This window comes from Etheostoma spectabile, chromosome 4 (genome assembly GCF_008692095.1).
Source record: "Etheostoma spectabile isolate EspeVRDwgs_2016 chromosome 4, UIUC_Espe_1.0, whole genome shotgun sequence".
Taxonomy (NCBI): domain Eukaryota; kingdom Metazoa; phylum Chordata; class Actinopteri; order Perciformes; family Percidae; genus Etheostoma; species Etheostoma spectabile.
The window spans coordinates 337571-350615 of record NC_045736.1 but is presented as its reverse complement, the minus strand read 5'-3'; the positions used below and the strand labels follow the sequence as shown (position 1 = coordinate 350615).

The following is a 13045-nucleotide window of genomic DNA, read 5'->3' as shown; positions in this document are numbered from 1 at the left end:
TCATTTATGATCTCACAATGCCAACATTGATGTTGGCAGGGCTAGTTTCAGAAGGGGTCATGTTTAGCACGTTCACAACACAAGTCCATATGAACTCCCCCCCGTGGTACTCAAGAACACAAAGGTGGAAATCTTCTGAAAGCTCAGAGTGCATGAGTTATGACCATTGACTGTAAATATTAGGTTGATACATCTAAAATTATGACCAGAAACAATGCAATTGCAGGTATGCACAACAGATATTTTTGGGGCATTTTCAGCCCAAAAGAAAAAGTGTAGAAAAATAATATAATGTTAAAAATTCAACCCAGAATTTTTTGAAGTTTAAAAAAAAAATTGTTGAAAGTTCTACCCAGAAAAACAGTTCTACCCAGAAAAACACAAAGTTGCAGATCGAGGGGAAGACAACACAAGGGTTAAATCATCAGTTTCAGGATTAATCTAAATGTTATTTGCCTAAATAATAGCATAATGATTTCATGAATTATTACTAACAAAAACCGAGTGTATATCGTAATTTCCCCACCTATAAATTCAAATTCAAATATTTCGGTGCGTGTGTCGTTTACGTTCAAAGTAACTTTGCAGGAGGAACTGAATTTAAATACTTAGTCATGGATCAATTCTCAATCCACTTTACTTGATTCATTGATGTCGCAATGATGAACAGCCGCTCTGCAAAAATAGTTTGAATCAAGTCTGAAAATAAATAAATTATTGTGTGTATTATCTGCAAAATGTCGGCTCTCCGGGAGCAGAAAAAAGCAGAGAAAAGCCGAGCCTTCAGCTCACATTTGTTCCTTTATCCAGCGAGGCTGTGAGAGGACTGGATGTGCCGTAGGGCTTCAACAAAGAGAGCATGTAATCCTGCACAATGAACAAAATAAAGATTTCAAAATTTTCATTTTTATATTTATCCTTTTATATACAGTAGATCTGTTTAGGAGTACAGTATATAAGGCATGTCTCCTTTTTCTTGTCTTGACTTGATTCTCTCTCTCTGCAAAACAGAATATCTAATATAATACTACTACTACTACTAATAATAATATCTAAAACTAAAAGTCCACCATGACAAGTGCCACTTTTTCAGATTTGTTGGTAACGTGTGTGTTTGTGTATGTGTGTGTGTGTGCGTGTGTGTGTTTTTATCTCCTCTCACTGCTGCTGACTCTGAACATTTATCTCCGCTGTTCATCTATTGCTAAATTATCTTCCTGCTGATCTCTGTTTCTTCTCTCAGTGTTACAAAGCAGGTCAGAGAGTGTGTGTGTGTGTGTATGTGTGTGCGTCCGTGTGTGTTTGTATCTGTGTGTGTGTGCAAGCATCCATCTGTGTGCGTCTGTGTAGGTCTCTGTGTGTGTGTGTGTGTGTGTGTGATTGTGTATGTGCGTGTGTGCGCATCTGTGTATGTGTAGGTCTATGTGTGTGCGTCCGTGTGTGTGTGTATCTGTGTGTGTGTGCAAGCATCCATCTGTGTGCGTCTGTGTAGGTCTCTGTGTGTGTGTGTGTGTGTGTGTGTGTGTGCGTGCGCATGTGTGTGCATCTGTGTATGTGTGTGTGTGCCTGTGTAGGTCTATGTGTGTGTGTTTGTGTGTGTGTATTAGGTTTAACTACATTTGTGGGGACCAAAAACTGGGAATACAGTATACTTATGGGGTCCTGACAGCTTTGTGGGGACAAGATGCTGGACCCCACAACTTTAAAGGGCTGTTTGAGGAATAAGACTTGGTTTTAGGATTAGGGTTAGAGTTAGAGTTAGGTCATGGTTAGGGTGAGGGTGAGGGTTAAGGTTAGGCATTTAGGTTTGATGGTTAAGGTTAGGGTAAGGGGCTAGGGATGCATATGTCAATGACTGGTCCCCACAAAGATATGAGACACACACTTGTGTGTGCGTGGTGTGTACGTCTGTGTGTGTGTGTATGTGCGTGTGTGCATGTGTGTGGTGTGTGTGTGCGCGCATGCATCTGTGTGCGTCTGTAGGTGTGTGTGTCTTGGTTGAGGACATCCTTCTCATACCGCCACACAGATTTCATTATATCTAACTGTCATTTACCTCTCCTATATTAAAGGATTTTAACAGCTGACGCTGCACAACAGCGAACCGAAAGAAAAAAAAGAAGAAAAAGATCCAGGAATGATGATGAGTGTATGAGACACTTTGAGACGTTAATTATCTTTTGCTGTCCCGCTGGACACTTTAAACCGAAGGACCTCGTCGGTTGTCCCGGGTCAAATTGACCCGTAACAAAAACTTCTGTATCAGAACTATGACCAAAGAACATTGAAAAGTGGCAAATGGTAAAAGCTACAAAACAATGTTATTTTAACCCTTGTATGTCCTCCCGAGTCAAAAACGGATTAAAAGACATTTTGTCCCTTTGAGACTTTTTTTAGGTTTCACTAACATCACCTTACTAGTTTTACACTACTTTTTGGAATCCAGATCAAAAACCCTCATTCTATAGAATTATACCTAACATTTGAGGTAAAAAAGCAGAAATTATGAATTATTTAGACTAATAGTTAAGATCAGAGGAATGAAAGTGATCAATGTATTGACAGAGCATGTATGGAATCCAATCCATTTTTTGTGGTAATTTGGTTAAAAAAAAATAAAAACTATTTCAATAGCTATAGAAATTTTTTAAAGGGGTCAAATTTGATCAGGACCACAGGAGGGTTAAAGATGCTGAAAAAGGGAGCAATACCATCAGAAAAAAGGACAAAAAAACATTCACCAAAATTGACAAAAACATAATTAAAAATAAAACCCAAAAAGAGACAAAAAAATTGAATAAAAAAACAAAAACGTAGAAAAAGTGTAAAATTTGAAGGCATGTTAAATGCCATATAACTCAAAAATGTAAGCCAATGTGACCTGTTCTTCCTTCATGTGTGATGTTGTTTGTTTGTGTTTACTAGGGATGAGCGAGTACAGCATTATCTGTATCTGTATCAGTTTACCACAGATTATCTGTATCCGGATCTGTACTCGACTGGGCGGGCCTAACGGCAAGTGGGCAGATTTAACCGGAAGGGGTCGGTTCTCTTGAAATGGGCGGGGCTTTGTTATTTCGATATTTAAGCATGCAATGATATGAGTTGATCAGAAATTGTTATATTTATTGCTGATTAGAAAACTAGTTACATGACAGACTCAGCATTGAGCTTCAGAGCAGTGGTGTTGTCATGGTACAAACAAACTATATAGGCCTACAGTATATAACACAGTTTGCAACAAAATACAACATATGGTTGCTTTTTTATTTTCACAGGTGTGTGTGAGTGGTGTGTCTGTGTGGTAAGAGATACAGAAGAGAGACAGAGAGGAGGGGGGCGGGGATGTGTTTGTAGTGTATCTTAATTTGTAATATTATTATTTATACCGCAACTGCCTTTTATTTTTTTTTAAAACAGCAAGAAAGTTTCCAGACACTCAAAAAAACTGGTTAGAGCCAGCAGGCAGTTTAAAAAAAACACAACAACAAAAAACTCTGACGCAGAGATGCAACGCGAGTCGCATTCTACCAACCCATGTCTGAACATCCCCCAGGTTACCAGAAGTCTCCTGGTTGCTAAGTTGCTAAGTACTAGTTTGAACCGAAGTATAAAACAACCTGAACTGAAGAAACCCTAATGTTAAGGGAAAGCCCGCGGCACTGAGAAGAGAGACGTTCACTCTCCGTGTCCGGTGTGTGTGAGAACAGCCGGTGGGACACCACAACAGGAGGAATCTGTGTGTGTAGGGAGGGAGCTGGGACTAGCCTATCACAGAATAGTGTAGGGAGGGGCGCTGGGACTAGCCTATCACAGAATAGTATAGGGAGGGGGTGGGACTAGCCTATCACAGAATAGTGTAGGGGAGGGGCGCTGGGACTAGCCTATCACAGATTAGTGTTTGGAGGCTGGGACTAGCCTATCACAGAATGGTGTAATAGAGAGGCGCTGTGACTAGCCTATCACAGATAGTATATGGGAAGGGACGCTGGGACTAGCCATCACAGATTAGTGTATTGGAGAGGCGCTGGGATAGCACTGGTGACGCCTATCACAGAACGGAGACAGTCAGTGGTGACTTACTCAATCCGCGTACAGATATTGACTCATATTACTCGTATATACTTGTACTCGGCAAAAGGCTTATCCGTACCGGATACTCGTTTCAGCCAGATGGTTACCCGAGGGTTAAATCCTCAGCAGGAAACTCAGCTGTTTCAGGATTGATGACGACGCCGATTAACAGCCTATCAAAACGTTATTTTCCTAATAAATAGCCCAATGAATTCAGAGAATGTATATTAGAGAAATAAATAATGATTTACCCATTTCATCTCAACAGAAAAGCAGTGGTAGCAAGTCTCACCATCACTATCCCTAAGACGCTACAAGTGGTATCCGCCCTGGAAGACGAAGTTAGAAAAGAGTAGTTGCTATGGAGAACCGTCTTGTCTGTCTCATTGGTATGAACTGGCAACGCGTTGGAGTAGAGAAGTCAGCTGGTGGAGTCGCCAGAGGCTGGTTATAGGACGTAAGACACGTCTCCTGTTCACCAGCCAATAGAAAAGTCAGATGGTTGCGTCTCCAGAGGCTGGTTTTGGACATAAGAGATGTTCCTGTTCAACAGCCAATAGAGAAGTCAGCTGGTGGAGTCTAGAGGCTGGTTTTAGGACGTAAGAGACGTCTCTGTTCTACAGCCAATGAAGAAGTCGGCTGGTGAGTCTCCAGAGGCTGGTTTCAGGACTTAAGACACGTGTCCTGTTCAGCCAATAGAGACGTCAGTTGGTGGATTCTCCAGAGGCTGGGTTTCGGACTAAGGGACGTCTCCTGTTTCTACAGCCAATAGAGAAGTCAGCTGGTGGAGTCTCCAGAGGCTGGTTTTAGGACCTAAGAGATGTTCTTGTTCAAGTAGTTAGACCAGACAAGGTAGAGAGAGAGAGGAGAGCGAGAGAGACACAACAAACACAGCTAAACACAGTCAGTAGTAGACGAAGGTAGAGAGAGAGAGAGAGAGAGAGAGAGATTTTTGATTTTTAAGAAACATTATTTACCAAATAAAAAGACGTTTTCCAAATCGTTACCAACATGTCATTGCTTCACAATGCACAAAATAAATATTAATATCAAAACCTAACACAGAAACACAGAGTGGAAGACGAGCTCCCCCCCCCCCTCCCCCCGCACCGAACACACCGCTTGGTGAAACACCCACTGGTCCCACAAAACCCTGAATGTCCCTCATCAGAGACATGAAGCGGAAGTCCCCACACACCCTGGCCTTCACCAGACAGACAACATGTCCGTCAGCCCTCGGCCAGAAACATTGTCCACCTGGTTCTTCCTGCTTTTTTAGATCCATAGTTTGGCCTGACCAACAATAAATTCAACAGTTGCCACTTCTTTGGATTGAGTTTGTTGTAGCCAGCACCAAAAATAGAGCAGACTCTGTAAAAACCTCCCACAGTCCAGAAAACCGCCTAACATAGTAAAAAGGGGCCTCAGTCTGTACAGTCCAGGTAGCAGTGTATGATGGTTTGTTGAGGGGACAGAAGGGACACGAGAAGAACACGGGGGTATTAATCCTGGCCAGAAACACAGTTCACCGCCAGAGCCTGGGAGGATCGCGCACTGCAGGTCTGCAGACCTCTTGCTCAGCGGGTTTATAAAAGAGTCTTCATACCGGCTTCCAGTCTGGGGGCAGTTTGTCCGTCCACACCAGTTCTCTCCTCCCACACAGGTCTTCTGTGGACAGCCAGAAACATAGTCTTATAAATCCTTTCCAGTTTGCATGTGCAGGTCCACAACAGAGGGTCAACACACGCCGCGCAATGGGCCCAGTGTGCTCAGTTAAAAACCCAATGTCAAGAAAAAGGCTCAGTGGAATCGGGGGGGTCAGTCCATTAAAATAGTCGCAGCATCTCAGATTCCTCTGGTTCAGTCGCTTAGTCTCAGTCAATCAGAATAGTTCTGTTTGGGGGCCGACCATCAGGCCCAGCGAGAGGCACCGCCTTCGTGTTCAGTAACCCGGGACCAGCAGCTTCCGCGATCCCCCTCAGCTTCCATCACGCCCTTGTCAGCCTCAGTTGAGACAAGGTTGCTGAACATTGGAGGTAAAGCCGGCCCCCAAACCAGAAGTCTCTCAGGAGCAGAACAGAGATGCGGCAGGCTCCAGTCTGGTCCATTTAAAAATCTCCACACCTTAAAAAGACCTTGATAAAAATGAGGAAAGCCACACAAAGGATAAAACACTGTCCACTAAAAACAATGACGCATCAAGTCCAGACCCGCCACCCCCCTTAAAATGGTGCTGGCTACGGGCTCAGACGACATTATCCTCACCGAGTAAAACCGCTGCACAAACTGTAATTTAAAGCAAGCGGTCCGACATAATAATCAACTAAACTCTTGCCCCCCTCTTGCAAAAATAAAATACACTGAGGAACCCAGTGCAAACCGTCCCAGATAAAGTCCAGAATGATGGACTGTACAGTCTTCCAGCAGACGAGCAGGGGGCTCCATACATTGAGCCTATGCCAGAGGCAAGATGCGACCAGATTATAGCGACCAGCACCTGCCCTGTGGACAGGTGGGGAAGCAGCCACCTCCATCTACCAACCTCCCTCCACTTTTTCAACACCCCATCACTTCAAGGCCACTGGTGGCTTGATCACCCAGGTAAAATCCCAGGTACTTGAACCCCCCTCTTCCAGGAAAACCTCACCTGAACGCTGAGGGAGACCTCTAGCCCACCTCCCACTGCCAGGGCCTCACTTTGGCCAGTTCCTGGTAGAAGAGAGTCTCTGAAAAAAACTGTGACAGTGTGTCCAAAACGTCCACATTCTGCTGTTCTGGGTGAAGATGACGATGTCGTCGCATAGGCCGAAACAGTAAAACGAGAATTAAACCGGTAAAATGGGCCAGTGATAAAAGAGAGGACAATGTGTAAACCTTGGCTCATGGACAGAGCATACAGCATCCCTGACATGGAGCATCCTGTCTGATCCCCTGGTCACCGAAAGGCTTGCATAAGCCTACCTTAATCTTAGCACACTTCCACATCTCTCATACATGACCGTCATCTTGGCGATGAAACCAGGGCTGAGGCCAAACCGGGCCAACACTTTCCTACAGGTAAACTGTGCTCAAACCGGTCAAACGCCTTTTCCGGTCCAATGAAACCAGACCAGTTTCCAACCAACGAACAGCGAGGGTCAAAAAATCATCAAATCAATGACACATGGCAAACATGGACCGGCGGGCACGACAGTAGGTTGGTCCTTATGAAGACCGGTCAGCACCCGCTTCAGCCTGGTGTGCCAGGACCCTGGCACGCAGTTTGAGTATCCGAGCATAACAGGAGAGAGGCCCTCAGGTTCCGAATGTCTGTCAAGTCGTTTCTTTGGGAGGAGAGTCCAAACAGCCCGCGGAACTCTGAGAGAACAGAAACCGTGGGCAGCTCTCTGCAGAACCATCGAAGTGCCTCGTTGTCATCCTCATACTCTGTCCTGTATAGGTCGGAGTAGAACATCCACGGCTCTCTCTCGTATCTATTCGACGCCGCGGGACAGTTTCCTGTCCCCTCGACCGCCAGAGCGTGTATATCCTGCTTGAAAGTTCTTCTTCTCACCGCTGAAGAAGAACCCTGGTGGGACTCCATCAGGTGCTGCGTCTCTGTGAACCGAGACCGGATCAGTTCCCCTTGTGACCTTCAAGCCCAGGCAGTCACGCCACAAGAGGCTGTTTTGTGGACTTGAGGTCTTCATTGCAGCGGATTTCAATTTGGACCCTGCAGAACTCTGACAGGTCCACGATGGGAAATCTCCAAATCCTCATAGACTCAGTAAGCCTACGAGAAACGTATTGAGAGTATATGTGACAGCGAGCTGCCTGATGTCATCCTTGAACATTCCCACCACTGCCTCGTGCATGAAATCACCTCGTCCTCTAAAACCCTTCCAGAAAAAAACCTAAAAAACATCTCTAATTGTGCATCTCAAAATCAAAGCATGTTATAACAATGCCAATAAGCAGACTATGTTTTATATGGAAATAAAAACTCACAGGAAACACAGGATGGTCAGAAAACCCAACGGCCTATAAAGGCACCTTTTAAAAACATTAAAATGTGCTTAAAACAGAGTAAAACCTGTGACCTACCTGGCCATGCGTCTGTGGGTTTGCTTGCCTTTGCCTGTTTTCCATTCAAACCCTCCTTTTTCCCAGATGTGTCTGGTTGTCTGTTCACCACTTGGGGCTCCTACGAGTACACTCGCTACCAGCTGCAAGCTGCACCACATCACCATCTCTGTTAAAGCACAGCTGCGTCTAAGCAGTCACCATCACCACCACTGCAGTATTTATAACCGGCTGACACTCTTCGCGCCCAGGTTCGTACATACTCCCCAGTGAGGCTGAGTTCCCGTCTTGCTTCTGTGCAGCTTCCCCGGATGGCATCACACCTACACCGATCACGACCGTTGCCTGTTCCTTGGTTATTGGGCTGTTTTGGATTAAAACCTTTTTGTTAACTCTTTTTTGTGTTCCTGTGTTGTCTGTGTCCGGGTCCGCTGACAACCCTACAGAACGACCTGGCCAAAGGGACCCCCGGTAGACACCACAGGATACGCGCGAGGGAGCGCCCAGGGGCTCTCACTTCAGATCCTGCTGAAAGCCATACGCGCTTCTCCACACGTGTTGGGGAACAACCACCTGCTCATCGCCCAAGTCAACCAAACTGACGAAGCAGTTAGAACACTGTCTGTACACTCACTTGCCTCACAAGCCTTTCCACCTGCCCCCAGCTCTGGCATGCTGCTCTTCTTCACGCGAGCTCCCATCTCTCGCTGAGACCTTTTTCTGGAGATTTGGACAAGATGCCGGGTGTTTCTCTTCAGTGTGGACTCATATTGCCGCCAAACGCCCGCTGTCCTTCGGGCTCGTAGAGCGTCCAAAGGTCACATTACGTCACAGATATCAGTGGCAGAGCACTACGCTTAGCAGAACAGTGATGTACTCCGTCCCCACTACTGAGATCTCTTTTTAAAGGACTTGCGGCGGATTTTACACGGTTTTGGACCACCCGGACTATATTGGGTTGCAGCTAAGCGGTTGCTTACGCCTCCGTCACAGGAGCAGACCTGGCGGGAACTGACTCAGTGGCATTCCGGGACGCTGGCTATGATTCTGATGCCGAACAAGGAAGCACTACGTGGTTTTTGTAATGGATTAATTGACACAATTAAGGATGACTAGCACTCCGGATCGAGCCCGACTCCTTATAACTTGTTCATTAGCTCATTAAACTCGCGAACAACGTGCAGAGAGACACGCGCAGACAGGCGTCGCGCCGGATCCCCTCAGACGGACTAACGCCTCCGAACCAGGCTTCTCCAAACGTCCTCCCATACGTTTCCAGCTACCTCGCCGGTGGAGCCATCCGGGGACTCCGCAGTGGAGGCCATGCAGCTGTGTCACACACCTATCCCTCTGCTGAATACGCCGTCGCAACAGCAGGTGAGTGCCCTGATCTGTGGTGATACACTCACCGTGTGGCTACGTGTACTATCCGGCCAAAAGACAACTCGTCAGTGAATGTGGCGGGTACTGACAGCCATATCCCTAAGTCCTGCACCCACTGACTTCGTCTCCAGATGACCTCCACCTTCATATGAGGACCTTTCAATGCCCGTCGCGGCTCTTTGATCGGGTGCTGAGCAAGTTCTGGACTAGCCTAGCCGAGCAAGTGTTTCCCTACGTGCCATGAGAGACCCCATTCCGGGTCACCCCGCCATCGAACAAGCCTACATTGCTCATAATCCACCGTACTGTGCCCGTCCGTGATCCTGTCCGTGAACCACCGTGAGTCCATTCTGATTTTAGGATGTATGTCGGCCACTTCCACCACCCGCTAATCTTCGCGATTCGTGGCTTAAGGTACACAACGCCCGTCATTGATGTAGAATGCAGCGCGCCAAAGGCCTAGTTGGAGTGACCGCTGTCATTCCGCATGCCTAGCTTGCTGTCCCACTTGACGAAAGGGACCCTGCCACGGCGGAGAACAACCCAGACCTGTCTTCGGGCCCTCCCGAGACTACAGGGTATTGCGAGGTGTTCAGAAAGGACCAAAGACCCTATCGATTCCTCCCCTAGACCGATGATTGTGCCATTGAACTGCTCCCCGACGCCCTTATCCCAGCTAGCAGACTTGTTTAGTGTGTGTAATAGTACAGGAGGGAGAAGGCTATGGAGAGGTATACAAGGGAGTCCACTATAGTCACGGCATCATCCGTCCTTCTTCATAACCGGTGGGGGGGGCGTCTTTTGTGGAAGAAGAAAGACAAGTCACTGCGCCCCTGTATAGACTATCGGGGGCTCAACAACATTACCCATTAAGAATAACTATCCCATGCCATTGATAATTACACCTTTGAGCCTCTGCAGGGCGCCGCTATATTCCCACCCAAACCTGGATTACGGAACGCTTACCACATCGTTCGGTCAGGGAAGGTGAGAGTGGAAGACCGCCTTCAACACTCTTTGGGAGGCACTTTGAGTACCTGGTCATGCCATTCGGACTAACTAATGATCAGCTGTCTTCCAGGCACTGGTCAATGATGTGTGGAGGGACCTTTCTGAACCGTTTTGGGGGGTTACCCTGGATGACATTCTGTTTTCTCATCTCTCTTCTCCCCGAGCATAGGTGTCCATGTCAGCAGTTCGTAAACGCCTCCTAGAGACAGCTGTCCATGAAGGCTGAGAAATGCTCATTTCACGCACCTCGGTCACGTTCTGGGTTCGTGATCGAGAGTGGGAAGGTTTCGGCTGACCAGAGGACCAAAGCTGTCGCCGAGCTGGCCCACAGCCTGACACGTAAGCAACTTCAGCGCTTCTGTGTTGCTAATTTCTACCGCAGGTTCATACGTGTGACTTCAGCCGGGTGGCGGTCCTCTGAGAAGCTCACGTCCCCAAGATCCCTGTCTAACTGGTCTACCTGCCATGCTGAGAATGCTATGTCCCCGACGTTGAAACGGCTGTTTTACTTCGCCTGCTGTACTCAACTCCCCGAAGGCTCACTCCAGTTTGTGTGGAGGTTGCGCTTCTGCGTATGGAGTGGGGGCTATACTGTCTAAACGCTCCACTTCAAGACCAGAAGCTCAACCCTGGTGACTCTCATGTCTAAGAAACTGTCCGTTGCCGAGCAAGAAGTACGACGTGGGGAACGGGAGCTCCGGGCGGTTAAGCTGGCACTGGAGGAGTGGCGTCATGGCTTAGGGTGCGGAAGCTGCAGTTCGTAGTGTGGGACGGACCACAAAAACCTTGCCTAATCCAATCAACTAAGGAGACTGAATAACGTCAAGCCAGTGGGCATTGTTTTTTGGTCGTTGCAATGGTACCCTTACAACGAAGGGCCAGGTACACGCAATGTTAAACCCGAGCTCTGTCACGTCTGTTGACCGCACCAGAGGGACTCTTCCGCGCCGGAACGGGGCTGTCAACCTCTCGGTGGTTGCCGCCGTACGCGGAGAGATCGAATCTTGGTGAAGCGCCCAAAGCTACGGATCCTGGTCCGGAGACGGCCCCCCAGATCGACTCTTCTGTTCGCAGCCCGTACGGTCGAGGTATTAAGTGGACACACACTGCTCGTTTTGCCTGCCACCCTTGCGTACAACGACCTGAATCGATGAGGAGACACTTCTGGTGGCCCGTCGGCTGAAGCCGATGTCCGGGCTTACAGTGGCGGCCTGCACCGTCTGACCTCGGGGAAAGGCCTCCCACCAACAGCCTGCTGGTCTGCTTGCAGCACTCCGGTCCCCAGACGTACAGGCCGCACTGGCCATGGATTTTGCACGGGCTGCCCGTTTCTGGAGGTAATGACACTATTCTCACTGTCGGGACAGGTTCTATAAATTTGTCCATTATGTTGCATTACCAAATACATACCGCCAGTGACGGCTGAACCTCGTTGTCCAAACATTGTTTCAGTCTCCATGGAATTCCTGTGGACATTGTGTATGATCGAGGCCCAACTTCATTTCCAGGGTGTGGAAGGAATTTTGGTCTGCCTAGGAGCGACAGGGGGAAGCCGTCAGACTCTCTTCTGGATTCCATCTCAATCAACGGTCAAACCGAAAGGGCCAACCAAGACTGGAACCGCGCTCCGCTGCGTGGCCGCCCGGGAGCCCACCGCCCTGGGCGTCTTCTGCCGGGGTGGATACGGCACTATTCGCTTACACCTCGGACAACGGTTCTCCTCCTTCGAGGTGGCTTTAGGTACAACCCCGTTGTTCCCTGCCCAGGAGACGGAAAATGGTTGCCGTCTGTGCAGGACCACCTACGTCGCTGCGCGTCAGGTTTGGGTCACAGCTCGGAGGCCCTGCTTAGGTGCCCCAGAAGCGGGTCCAAGGCGGTGGCGACAGGACAGGATTCCCGGCGCCCCAGTTCCAGCCAGGCAGAGGTTGGCTGTCATCCCGGAGTGCCGCTGCGCAACGGTCGCGAAACGACTCTCCCCACCGGTACTATGGGTCCGTTCGTGGTCGAAGCCATCATAAACCTTCAGGCGTGCCGGTGGAAGCGGCACGCTGCCATGAGGATCCACCCTACCTTCCACGTCTCCCAGTTGAAGCGGCTGTGTGCCCGTCCCCTTTGTCCTCCCGGTCGAACCCTCTCCGCCGGTCAGGCGTATCGATGACCATCCGGCTACAAAAGGTCCGCGGCTCTGGATGTTCGGCGGAGTGGCAGGGGATTCCAGTACCGCTCGATTGGGAGGGCTACGGGGCCGAGGAACGGTCGTGGTCCCACGGCGGTCATCCTGGACCCTCAATTGGTGGCGATTTTCACGGTCCATCGGATAAGCCGGGGACGCACAGGTGGCGCTCCTACAGGGGGGGGGCTCTGTTGTGGGTGGCGCCTTTACTGTTACATTCCCCTCTTTCCCCAGGTGTCTGTGTTGTCTGTCACCACCTGGAGGGCGTCCCTAGAGGTACACGGTATACCAGTCAAGCTGAACACCCACCATCACCATAATCTGTCATTACCAGCCCAGCTG

The 13045-nt window shown here is 48.6% G+C and overlaps 1 long non-coding RNA gene across 1 annotated transcript in view; it reads left to right on the top strand.

Annotated features, from left to right (window-relative positions):
* LOC116687416 (uncharacterized) overlaps positions 1-10963 on the top strand; it is an 11179-nt gene extending 216 nt beyond the window's left edge. Inside the window, exons 2-4 of the long non-coding RNA XR_004331537.1 lie at positions 7407-7410; positions 10808-10814; positions 10953-10963. This is a non-coding gene — a long non-coding RNA (uncharacterized LOC116687416). The remainder of the gene's footprint in view (positions 1-7406; positions 7411-10807; positions 10815-10952) is intronic.
* Positions 10964-13045: the final 2082 nt, after the last annotated feature.